At 40.3% G+C, this 12,121-nt stretch overlaps 1 protein-coding gene and 1 non-coding gene across 2 annotated transcripts in view; one reads left to right on the top strand and one right to left on the bottom strand.

The window, feature by feature from the left end:
• The window catches only part of TTC6 (tetratricopeptide repeat domain 6), a 248,623-nt gene that overhangs the window by 84,729 nt on the left and 151,773 nt on the right, over nt 1-12,121 (bottom strand). The window lies entirely within an intron of this gene.
• On the top strand, nt 7,553-7,686 carry LOC111750261 (small nucleolar RNA SNORA70). The gene has a single exon (XR_002785409.2). It is a non-coding gene; the product is annotated as a small nucleolar RNA SNORA70 (small nucleolar RNA).

The raw sequence follows: 12,121 nt of genomic DNA, 5'->3' as shown, positions 1-12,121 counted from the left end.
ACTTAGGGGTATAAACAGCTCCACTATTTTTAACCCCAGAATATTATATTATCATTTGTGGTTTCCCTACAACCTAACTACAACTTCGTAAATTGCCCTTTATCAAACTCTCCTAGATTTATCCTAATCTGAGAGTTTTATCTGTTTTCTACAGGAACCCTGACAAAGTAATTGGTACCAAATGTAGACCTAGAAAACACGTATACATACAAAGGATTCCGGGATAACCTTCTTGCCAGAATGAAATAGGACACAGGTAACTTAAGGCACGTGATGGTATCAAAACTTTTCAAACTAGCACCAGTGGCAGGCATGGGGTTATGGACATGTGGAAGGCAAGGCATTGGGAGATCGAGTAGCTATCACTAAGCCACTAGGACAACAATAATGATTATCAAAATTGTGGAATCATTCAACTTCTTCTTACAGCCCAAAAGAGCAGTTTCAGTACCAATTAAATGGCCAAACCTCCTAAATCTTGCACACCAAGGAAATTAAGCTTTTAGGGAAGGAGTCAGAAACTGAAATATGGGATTGGAATTTTTGAGCAGGCATAAATGAGGCTGAGAATTTTGAATCTCCAAATTTGAGCACACTTCATTTGCCAGAGAATACTGGCTGAGGGGTTTTTGTCAGCTTCCCTCATCTGAAAGATTCAGCCCCCTCCTGCCTAAATACTTTTCAACTTCTGCGCTGTAGCATTGCCTCAGATGCTGTTAGACCTGATTTAAGCAGCCCCCAAATCACTATCTGTGACCTTCTGAACCCCCTCATGGAGCCACTACCGCTATATTCTCTCAGGCCCCTAAATGCCTCCTCCACAGAGGTAGCCTTGGATCGACTTTGGCTGCCTTTACCAGTGTGTGCAGCCTTGGCTAGAATTCCCTGGCATACTCCAGCAAGTGGTTCTAAAACTCCAGCATACATCAGTCAGATTGCTGGGCCTATCCCCAGTCTCTAATTTAGTAAACTTAGGGTGGAGTCCTCGAATTTACATTTTTCACAAGTTCTCACGTATATTAGTTTCCTAGGGCTGCTGTAACAAACCACCACAAACTGGGTGGCTTATAAGAATAGAAATTTATTGTCTCACGGTTCTGGAGGACAGAAGTTCAAATCAGGGTGTCAGCTGTGTTGATTCCTTTTGAGAACTCTGTGAGAGAATCTGTTCTATGTATCTCTCCTAGCTTCTGGTGACAGTCAATGATCCTTGGTGCTTTTACCTCTGTATCTGTCTGACTCTCGTCTCCTCTTGCATAAGGATACCACTCACATTGGATTAGAACCCACCCTCCTCCAGTATGACCTCATGTTAGCTTGTAGCATCTTTAAAGAGCCTATTTCCAAACAAGATCGCATTCACAGGTATCAGGAGTTAGGACTTCAACATATCATTGGGGGGACCCAATTCAATCCATAACACCAGGTAATGCTGATGCTGCTGGTCCACAGGCTACACTTTAAGAACCATTGCTGTAGAGAAATGAGTTCTAAGGTTAAAGGAAATGGGAATTGATCTACAAGATGCAATATGTTTAGCCAAACTTCACCCCTGAAAAATCCAGAAGCCATTCCTTTCACCAAAGCATTGAGAATGCATTGGTGAGGGGGCATGATACCCTTGAAAAGTCTTGTGTGTGCTGACTTCAGAGCTGGATAGAAATGGGAGTGGGGGAGAAGAGGCAAAGGGATTTGGTTCACTGTTCTCAAAAGGAACAATGGGATCCCAGAGTGGTAAAATTGAACTAATACTACTTTACCATTAGAGACAAGGTGAACACAATTACCACAATAAACTATAGGGACAAAATGGTAATCACAGGATTTTAACTCACAAATATCTGTGGCAATGACTAAATGATTACAGCTCTTTAGAAATGAGACAGATGTTCTTTGACTTTCACAAGTAGAAAGCTTCTAGGTCTTTATAGTGAAATGAGTTCCTTTATGTGGTCTTTTGCCTTGGTTCTTTGGAAAAACAGCTTGAAAGATTTTTTCCCTAAGCTCTGATGAGTTACCTTTGCCTTAGTTTTCTGCCCCGGGGGCTTGTTGCTTTTGTCCAGGTTGACATTTCCTGGGTAAGCCATAAACACCTTGGATTTGATAGTTTTTATCTGGTTCTGGGCTGCAACCTGCCCTGTGGTTGGTATGCACCTTGCAAGGATTGGTCAATAGACTATGTAGATGAAATGAGTTGTAGCCCCATCATACCTACTATGTAAATGAAGTATCTATGGCCTACCAAGAAGGGATTGGTTAGTTCATGACCCTGATGGGAATGCCATGCCTTAAGGTTGACATGGAGTTTGTGTATATATGCAGAGGCTTTTCAGACAGAAAGAAGCAAGAATAGAAAGCAGCAGGAAGAAAGGCAGACAAAAAGAAGCAAGAAGAGAAGCAGCAGGAAAAAGCAGAAGGAAGAAAGCAGAAAGAAGCAGAGAGAGGGAGGAGACAAGGCACCTGCTAAAGAGCTGTAACACTGGTCAAAGGCTGTAACACTGAAGACAGCGAGAGGCCTGGAAGTGGTCCAGCGGCACAGCTGGTGGTGGCAGACGGCAGGGTCAAGAGGATTCTGTCCTCAGGGGGTCAAGAGGAGCCTGTACTCAGGGGGCTAAGAGGTGGCCTGCAAGTTCAAAAGGAGCTGAGAAAGCTGTCCTGCACTGAAGAAGGAACTTTGCCTACATGCTTCCTGATCCTGATCCTGATTCTAAGTTGTAGCCTTTTGATCCCAATCCTGAGTTGTACCCTGTTCCTTAATAAACCACTTACCTGTAAGTAGTCTATGAGTTCTGTGTGGCCATTGCAATGGATTATCACACCCAGGAGAGAAGTAGAGAGTACCATGGAAGGGACGGCTGGTTTCAGAATTGGTAAAAAGGTTGGAGAGTGGAGGTATGTCTGACTTCCACCTCATAGGGATTAGCCTTGGGCTCATCTTGATTTGCATTATCCCCCCTGAAGTTAGACAGGTACTGACACTAGTACTACTACTCCCCCCAACCATTTAATAGTCTTCCAGACACAAACCTAACCAGCCAAAGTAGGGGTTCACACCTCTTATCCTGCTCTCGGACCTAACCCATTTCACAGTCCAAAACACCTCAACTTGACAAGAAGGCCAGGCCAGGTCTCAACGAGCAAAAGTTTTGCAATGGGGCATAGGTATATATAGTAAACTTTCCCCTAAAGGTTCCCAAGGTCTGGGGAAGACGAAATGCCCAAACAGCCTAAGGATTATTAGATACTAGCTCTAAACTTAACGTTGATTCCCAAATTGCCACTTTGGATGCCAATCAAACTAGGAAATTATGAAAGTCAAGTGAGAAAGAATCTTGGTCGGGGTCCATTTAACAGTGCGTCTAGTGAGACATGGCCCCATCTTGTGATAATTTACCCAGTCCCAGAATGTACAGTGGGAATGAATAAACTTAGTGACTGGCCCATAGACTGGGGGAAATAGTGGTAGTAAGGGCCAAGAGGCAATTTCTGGAACTCCCCATTCCATTCTACTCTACCATCAACCAAGATAGTAAGACAAAAACAGCATCAGTTCACTGGGAAAATTACAGATTAGTGGCACCAACAGAAACTTGAAAATTGCAGGTGGCAATTCTTATCACATCTCCATTTTACTTGCCTATTTGGACAGTGCAAAAATCATAAAACTTATAGAAAATGGGGTACTGATGTTTCTGGGCAATGGTAAGAGCTTTGGATTTTTAAGTGTGAAAGGAAACATTGGAAGTTGAGAGTAAGGAATTCATATGATATGGTTTATGGAATGAAACAACAGTTGTGATTGCTATTACCACCTGATTATCAGAAAATTAATCTGGAACTAAAAACTGTAGTTCCAGATATGATATATTTACTATAGCAAGGAACACAGCTCCTGGCACCTGGCTTACAGCTATTGATGTGAAATGCTTTCTTTTCTATTTCCATAATTTAGGAGAATCAAATGAAGTTTACATTTACATAGCAGGGTCAACAATATATATTTTTACTATCTTTCCCAGTGCTGTTAATATCCTGCAATGTCCTTGTGATCTCAATAGCTAGGCTGAAATCTAACCCAAGATTTTTGTCTATTCTATGCCACAAAGGAGCCCTGGTGGCGTAATGGTTAAGAGCTCAGCTGCTAACCAAAAGGTCAGCAGTTCAAATCCACCAGCCATTTTTTGGAAACCCTATAGGACAGTTCTACTCTGTCCTATAGGGTGGCTATAAGTCATAATCAACCTGACAGCAACAGGTTTGGTTTGGGTATGCCACAAAAACCACTTTTGTCATGACCACCTGCTCCTTCAGCAGTCTTCTCCATCTCAGTAAACCTTCTTGTTTTCAATTGGTCCAGCAAAAATCTGTGGAATCATCCTTGTTTGTCTCTGTCTACATACCACGTTCAACCCATGGGTAAATCCTGTTGTCTGTACTTTCAAAATATATCCAGAATCTGACCACTTCTTACCACTTTGATTGCTATCTTTCCATAAACCATATCACATGAACTCCTTACTCTCCACCTCCAGTGTTTCCTTTCACATTTAAGAATCCAAAGTTCTTACCATTGCCTATAAACATCACTACCCTATTCTCAAATTCCACAATGGTTTCCTACCACTCTTAAGAATAATTTCAAACATACCCCTTACCACAATCTACAAGGCACTGTATGGTCTTATCCTTGACAACTTCTTCAGCCTCACTTCTTACCTCTCTGCACTCACTGTGCCCCAGCTACATGGATCTTTATGCTGACTCTCAGAAACAACAAGCACATTTCCAACTCAGGGATTTTGCATTCCCTCATTCCCTCCCTCATTCCATTCAAATCTCTGCTCAAATACCGTGACCTGATAGAGGCCTTTCTGGCCACTCTTTCTAAAATAGTAACCCCCATTACACTGTTTTATTTTTCTTGATATCACTTATCATTGCCTAGCATCACAGTATACATTAATCTCTTTACCAGCACTTCCACTAGAATAAAAGCGCCACAAGGACAGGAAATTTACCAATCTTATTCACTGCCAAATCTTCATTGTCTAAAATAGTGCCTGGTATATAGAAGGTGCTCAATAAATTTATGTTGAAAAATTAGTAATTAAAACTCACTCATTCCTCAAATTGTTTTTGAATTTCTACTCTGTTGCATGACTTAATAACAGAAGTTGCATTAAGCTATACTCCCTCAAACTCTTCACTCCAAGCTGATGAGCTGTACCTTCACAGAAAATATAGAAGCTATCTGACTTGAATATTTCTCATTTTCTTATAACCAAAACTACAAACCCACCACACCTCTACCAACCTTCCCTCTATAGCAATGATAAGGTGCCCTCCTTCAGAAGCTCCATTCTATTACTTATGTCCTGTATCCTATCTGCTTTTTCCTTCCCAAGGATTTCACTCTTTCAATAATTACTGTTTTTTTTTTCATATCATCAATTGTTCTATCTTCACTAGATCATTCCTGTCAGATAACATGCTGTGTTATTTTCCATTTAAAAAATATATTAAAACACATACGGAATTCTGATTCTATTATGATGGTGTAAGCCCCATAAAGCATATCCCTTCCATTGGTAACAGTGATAAACTCTGAAAAATATTAAAAAAACAACTACTTAAAGATCCTGAAGAGTAAAGAGAAGTAGGCAGACTATGAATGGGACTCAAAATTTTGAGATATGGAGAGGCGGAGCCAACATGGTGCCCTAGACAGCCACACCATGCTGTCCCTCTGCAGCAAAGTAAAACTAAGTTAAAACACATACAAACATCAATCTTGGAACCCTAAGCATCAAATGAAAGGGCAAAGAACTAAATCAAACACTGAATGGAAGAAGAAACTGACAGAAAAGAGAACGAGGAGAGATACGGAGTGGAGGTCCCCCGCCAACTAACACGGCACAGCATCAACATCTTGGAACATAGCCTGCAGTGAACCCAGAGAGGGAGTATGGGAAAGCAACTTCACAGAGCTCCTAACAGGAGATGGAACATCCAGTAACCAGAGAAACATGCTTAACATGCTTTCCCACTACTCACCCTTCTGGTAAGTAGCATCAAGAACCCCTCCAGCCTGGCAGCCCCCTCCTCTGGGGTCCTCAATACAAGCCTACCCCGTGGCCCACTCTGCCCCCAACTGCTGCACAGCTTTTTTTTCCTCTCCCCTTTCTTCCTTTTCTTTCTCCCTCCCACCTAGCCCTGTTCACCACTTCCCAATATTCCTGTTTGCCCCCACCATACCACTGCAGCCAGAGAACCACCAGACCACCGCCACCCCAGGTACACTCCACCCTCCCCCACAGCCCCCACTGCACTATTTTTGTTTGTTTTCTTTTTTCCCCTTTCTCCTTTTTCTTTCTACCTCCCACCAAGGGCCATAACCACCTTCCCTCAGCTCCTGCCAAACCCCTAGCAAGCCGCAGTGGCTACAGAACCACCAGCCCACTGCTACCCCAGGTCCACCCCACCCCAACTTGCTGTCTTCCACCACACCACCATATAGGATAGACCTCAAAAGAAAGTCACCAAGACATATCATAATCACACTTGCCAAAACTGAAGACAAAGAAACAATCCTGAGAGCAGCTTAGGAAAAATGAAGTCACATTCGAAAGGAAAACGATTAGACTAAACTCTGATCACTTGGCAGAAACTAGGCAGGCAAGAAGGCAATGGGATGCCATTATAAAACCTTGAAAGAAAAAAAGTGCCAACAAAAAATAATATATCCTGCAAAACTATCTCTCAAATATGATGGCAAAAATTAGGACATTTACAGATAAACAGATATTAAGGGAATTCATAAAAACCAAATCAAACTTACAAGAAATATTAAAGGCAGTCCTTTGGTTAGAGAACCAATAACTCAGACAAGAACCAGAGTCTAGGACACAGGACAGTATCCACCAGATACCAATCTAGGTAAACAACTCTCAGTAATAAAGCTAAAAGACTTAAAACAGGAAAACAGGGACATCAATCTGTAAATGGCTGCAACGTCAAAACAATAAAAGGGGGAATAAATAGTGTAGGTATAGAACTTTCAAATGGACAGGAAGTCAAGGTGATACCAAGTAATACAAGATGGTTCAAACTTAGGACAATAAGGGTAAATTGCAAGGTAACCACAAAGAAAGTTAACAAACCTACTCATCGAAATAAAAAGAATATAAAGACTCAGTAAAAAAAAATCTATATTAACAAAAGAAAAGAAAATCCACAAACAAAAAGAACACAGTACAGCAAAGTAAGAAAAACAAAGAAAACATCAGCACCACAAAAAAGCACAACAATATCACAACAGTAAACCCATACCTGTCAATAATCACACTGAATTTAAAACTCTTAAATGTACCAGTAAAGAAATAGAGAGTGGCAGAATGGATTAAAAAAACACAACAAATCAATATGCTGTCTACAAGAGACACACCTGAGTCACATAAATATATTTATGTCACAAAGACATAAATATATTAAAAATCAAAGAATGGGAAAAAATATATCAAGCTAACAGTAACCAAAAAAGAGCAGGAGAGGTCTGCAGCCAATTAAACCAACCATCCTCCTTCCCTGTGGGGGCCGGTGTGCAATGGCTTGCCAACAGCACCCTCCACAGTAACGTGCACAGCCTGTTGCACATATGAGTTGCCCTAAGGGATCTTGGAGACAGTCTTTTCTGCTCTTCCATGTCTCTGACCTTGCTAATCTCTGCTGTCCCTAATCTAGGCTCCACAGAGGTATGTGAGGTGCCTTTGGAAAACCCCAGGGTACAGTGGCCAAGCTCCACATCAGCCAAGTCCTCATGTCCATTGGCACCAAGCTTCCAAACAAGGAGCATGTGATTGAGGCCCTACACAGGGCCAAGTCTAAATTTCTTGGTCACCAGAAGATCCACATCTTCAAGAAGTAGGGCTTTACAAAGTTTAATGCTGATGACTTTGAAGCCATGGTAGCTGAAAAGCACCTCATCCCAGATGATTTGTGGAGCAAAATACATCCTCAATCATGGCCCCTTGGACATGTGGCAGGCCCTGCCTACACAAGGGCTTGGTAACATTGCCCTGCCTGATATGTGACCACCAGTAAATTGAACTTCCTACCTCTATGTTGTCCACCAATAAATTGAACTTGCTGCAAAAAAAAAAAAAAAAAAAGCAGGAGTGAAAATACTAATCTCAGATAAAACAGACTTGAAGGCAAAATCAAGCATAAAAGACAAGAAAGGACATTATATGATTAAAAAGATAATCCATCAAGAACACATAACCCTTACAAGTATCTATGCACCCAACAACATGGCTCCAAAATACATTTAAAAAACAAAAACAAAAACTCTATCAGCACTAAAAAGAGAAATAGTTCCACAAGAATAAGACAAGGATGCCCAATATCACAACCCCTATTTAGCATTGTGCTAGAAGTCCTACCTGGAGCAATAAAGCAAGAAAAAGAAATAAAGGGCATCCAAATTGGAAAGGAAGAAGTAAAACTATCCCTATTCCCAGATGATATGATCTATACATACAGAGCCCCAAAGAGTCCACAAGAGAACTACTGGAACTAATTAAGCAGAGTAGCAGGATACAAGATCAACGTACAAAAATCAGTTGGATTCCTATACGCCAACAAAGAGAATTATGAAAAGGGAAACAGAAAAACAATACCATTTACAACAGTCCCTAAAAAGATAAAATATTCAGGAATAAATCTAACCAGGGATGTAAAAAGACCTATGCAAAGAAAAGTACAAAACACTACTGCAAGAAAACAAAAGAGAACCTACATAAATGGAAAATATATACCATGCTCATGGATGGGAACTCAACATTGTGAAGATGTCAATTCTACCCAAAGCGATCTACAGATATAATGCAATCCCGATCCAAATACCAGCAGCATTCTTTAACGAGATGGAAAAACTGATCAACGATTTTATATGGAAAGGAAAGAGACCCCAGATAAGCAAAACATTATTGGAAAAAAAAAAAAGAACAAAGTAGGAGGCTTCACATTATCTGATCTCAGAGCCACAGTAGTCAAAACAGCCTGGTATTGGTACAGTGACAGACACATAGACCATGGACCAATGCAACAGAATTGAGAACCCAGAGATAAATTCATCCATCTATGGTTAGCTGATCTTTGAAAAAGGACCAAAGTCATTAAATGAGGGAAAGACAGTCTTTTTAACAAATGGTGCTGGCAAAACTCAATGTCTATCTCTAAAAAAATGAAAAAGGACCCATACCTCATACCATACACAAAAACTAACTCAAATGGATTAAAGACCTAAATATAAAACCTAAACAATAAAAGATCATGGAAGAAATAATAGGGACAATGTTAGGGGCCTGAATACATGGCATAAATAGAGTACAAAACCTAACTAACAATGCACTAGAAAATAAACTAGATAACAGGGAGCTCCTGAAAATTAAACACTTATGCTCATCAAAAGACTTCATCAAAAGAGTAAAAAAAAAGAACCTACGAACTGGGGAAAAAATTTTGGCTATGGCGTATCTGATCAGGATCTAATCTCTAAAACCTACAGAATACTTCAACACTTCAACAACAAAAATACTCCAATTAAAAAAAGGGGGAAAGATATGAACAGACACTTTGCCAAAGAAGACATTCAGCAGCTAACAGACACATGAAGAAATAATCATGATCATTAGCCATTAGAGAAATGCAAATCAACACTACAGTCAGATACCATCTCACCCTAACATTAGTGGCACTAATCAAAAAAACTGGAAGTAAAAATGTTAGAGAGGTTGCAGGAGATTGGAACTGTTATGCCCTTTGGAGGGAGTGTAAAATGGTACAACCACTATGGAAAACAATATGGCATCTCCTTAAAAAGCTAGAAATAGAAATACCATATAATCCAACAATCCCATTACTAGGAATATATCCTAGAGATATAAAAGCAGCGACATGAATAGACATATGCACAACCATGTTCATTGCTGCATTATTCACAATGGCAAAAAGATGAAGACAACCTAAATGTCCATGAACAGATGAATGGATAAACAAATTATGGTACAGACACACAAGGAAATACTATGCAACAAAGAACAATGATGCAGCTGCAAAACATCTCACAACATGGATGAATCTGGAGGGCTTAATGATGAATGAAATAAGTCAGTCGCAAAAGGACAAACACTGTACAAGACCACTATTATAAAAATCCAAGAAAAGGTTTACACACAGGAAAAAAACAATCTTTGATGGTTATGAGGGAGGGGAGGGATGGGAAGGGGAAAATCACTAACTAGATAGTAGACAAGTGGTACCTTTGGTGAAGAAAAAGACAACACACAATACAAAGGAAGTCAGCACAATTTGACTAGGGCAAATTCATAGAAGCTTCCTAGACACATCCAAACACCTTGAGGGACCAGCTACTGGGGCTGAGGGCTGGAACCATGGTCTGGGGGGACATCTAGGTCAATTGGCATAATGTAGTTTGTAAAGAAAATGTTCTACATCCTACATTGGTGAGTCATGTCTGGGGTTTTAAAAACTTGTGAAGGTATTTAAGGTACATCTGTCCCATCCCATACGGAGCAAAGGAGAATGAATAAAACCAAGGACAAAAAGAAAATATTAGTTGAAGGGACTAACTGACCACATGAACCACAGCCTCCACCAGCCTAAGCCCAGAACTAGATAGTGCCCAGCTACCACCATCAACTTCTCTGACAGAGATCACAACAGAGGATTCCAAAGTGGGACAAAAATGTAGAACAAAATTCAAATTCACAAAAAAAAAAAAAAAAGGACCAGGCTTGCTGGTCTGACAGAGATTAGCAGGACCACTGAGACTACAATCCCCGGACACCCTTCTCATTCAGAACTGAAGCCACTCCCCAAGTCCACCTTTCAGCCAAAGATTAGATGGTCCTATAAAACAATAATACACATGAGGAATGGGCTTCTTAGTTTAATCAGGTATATGAGGCCAAAAGGGCAACACCTGTGCAAAAGCAAAGATGAGAAGGCAGGAAGGGACAGGAAAACTGGACAAATGGACATGGGGAACCCATGGTGGAAAGGGAAATAGGAACAGTGCAGACACAATGCAAGGACTGCAACCAATGTCACAAGACAATTCGTGTACAAATTTTTGAATGTAAGATTAATTTGTGCTGTAAACTTTCACCCAAAGCACAATAAAATTAAAAAAAAGAAAAAATAATTTTGGAGAGGCAACTAGCAAGGGTTAAGTTTCCTGACATATTTTTCCTTTTGAGATTTTGCACCAGGGATGAAGCCGCATTTTGGGAGCAGCCAGGCACAAGTGCCAAAAACATCAATACCTGTTGCCATTGAGTCAATTCAAACTCATGGTGGCCCTAGAGGGCAAAGTAGAACTGCCTCATGCGGTTTCCAAGGCTATAAATCTATGGAAGTAAACTGCCACATCTTTGTCCCATGAGTGACTGGTGGGTTCAAACTGCTGACCTTTCAGTTAGCAGCCAAGCACTTAACCATAGACACTCTGAAATTTTACTCAACAGAAAAAGTGCAGAAAGGAATCCATTGGTCAAGAGAATAGGGGAGACTCCAGATGGAATAGAGTTGAATGAGGGGATCTTCTAATCCTATACCTGAATCCACACACATCTCAGAATAACCCCTCAATCACTAATATGTGACTGACCAAAACACCATAGCAAAGATTTAAGAAATTGAACTGAGTTTTGAAACAGCACTCACTAAAGATAATCTGAACTTAACTGGACTGACGACATACAAAAACAAACACATCAGTATTCTCCAAAAGACTGTAACAGGGCCCCAAGTTTAAAACACACAATGTTGAAAATATCTAGGACACAAAATAAAATTACTAGACATACAAACATCCAGGCAAATGTAACCCTTTTTAAAAGGAAAAGACAAACAACACAGGCCAACGCCAAGATGACCAGGATTTTAGAATTAGGAGACAAAGGACTTCAAAGCAGCTATTGATATCTATATTCTAAGATGTAACAGAAGATGCACTTGGAATGAGTGAATGAATAAGAAATCTCAGCAGAGAAACAGAAAATACTTTTAAAAACAAAAGAGCCAAATGCAAGTTTAA

This window comes from Loxodonta africana, chromosome 10 (genome assembly GCF_030014295.1).
Source record: "Loxodonta africana isolate mLoxAfr1 chromosome 10, mLoxAfr1.hap2, whole genome shotgun sequence".
NCBI lineage: Eukaryota > Metazoa > Chordata > Mammalia > Proboscidea > Elephantidae > Loxodonta > Loxodonta africana.
Note: the sequence above shows the minus strand (reverse complement) of the source record. Positions and strands in the feature narration are given on the sequence as shown.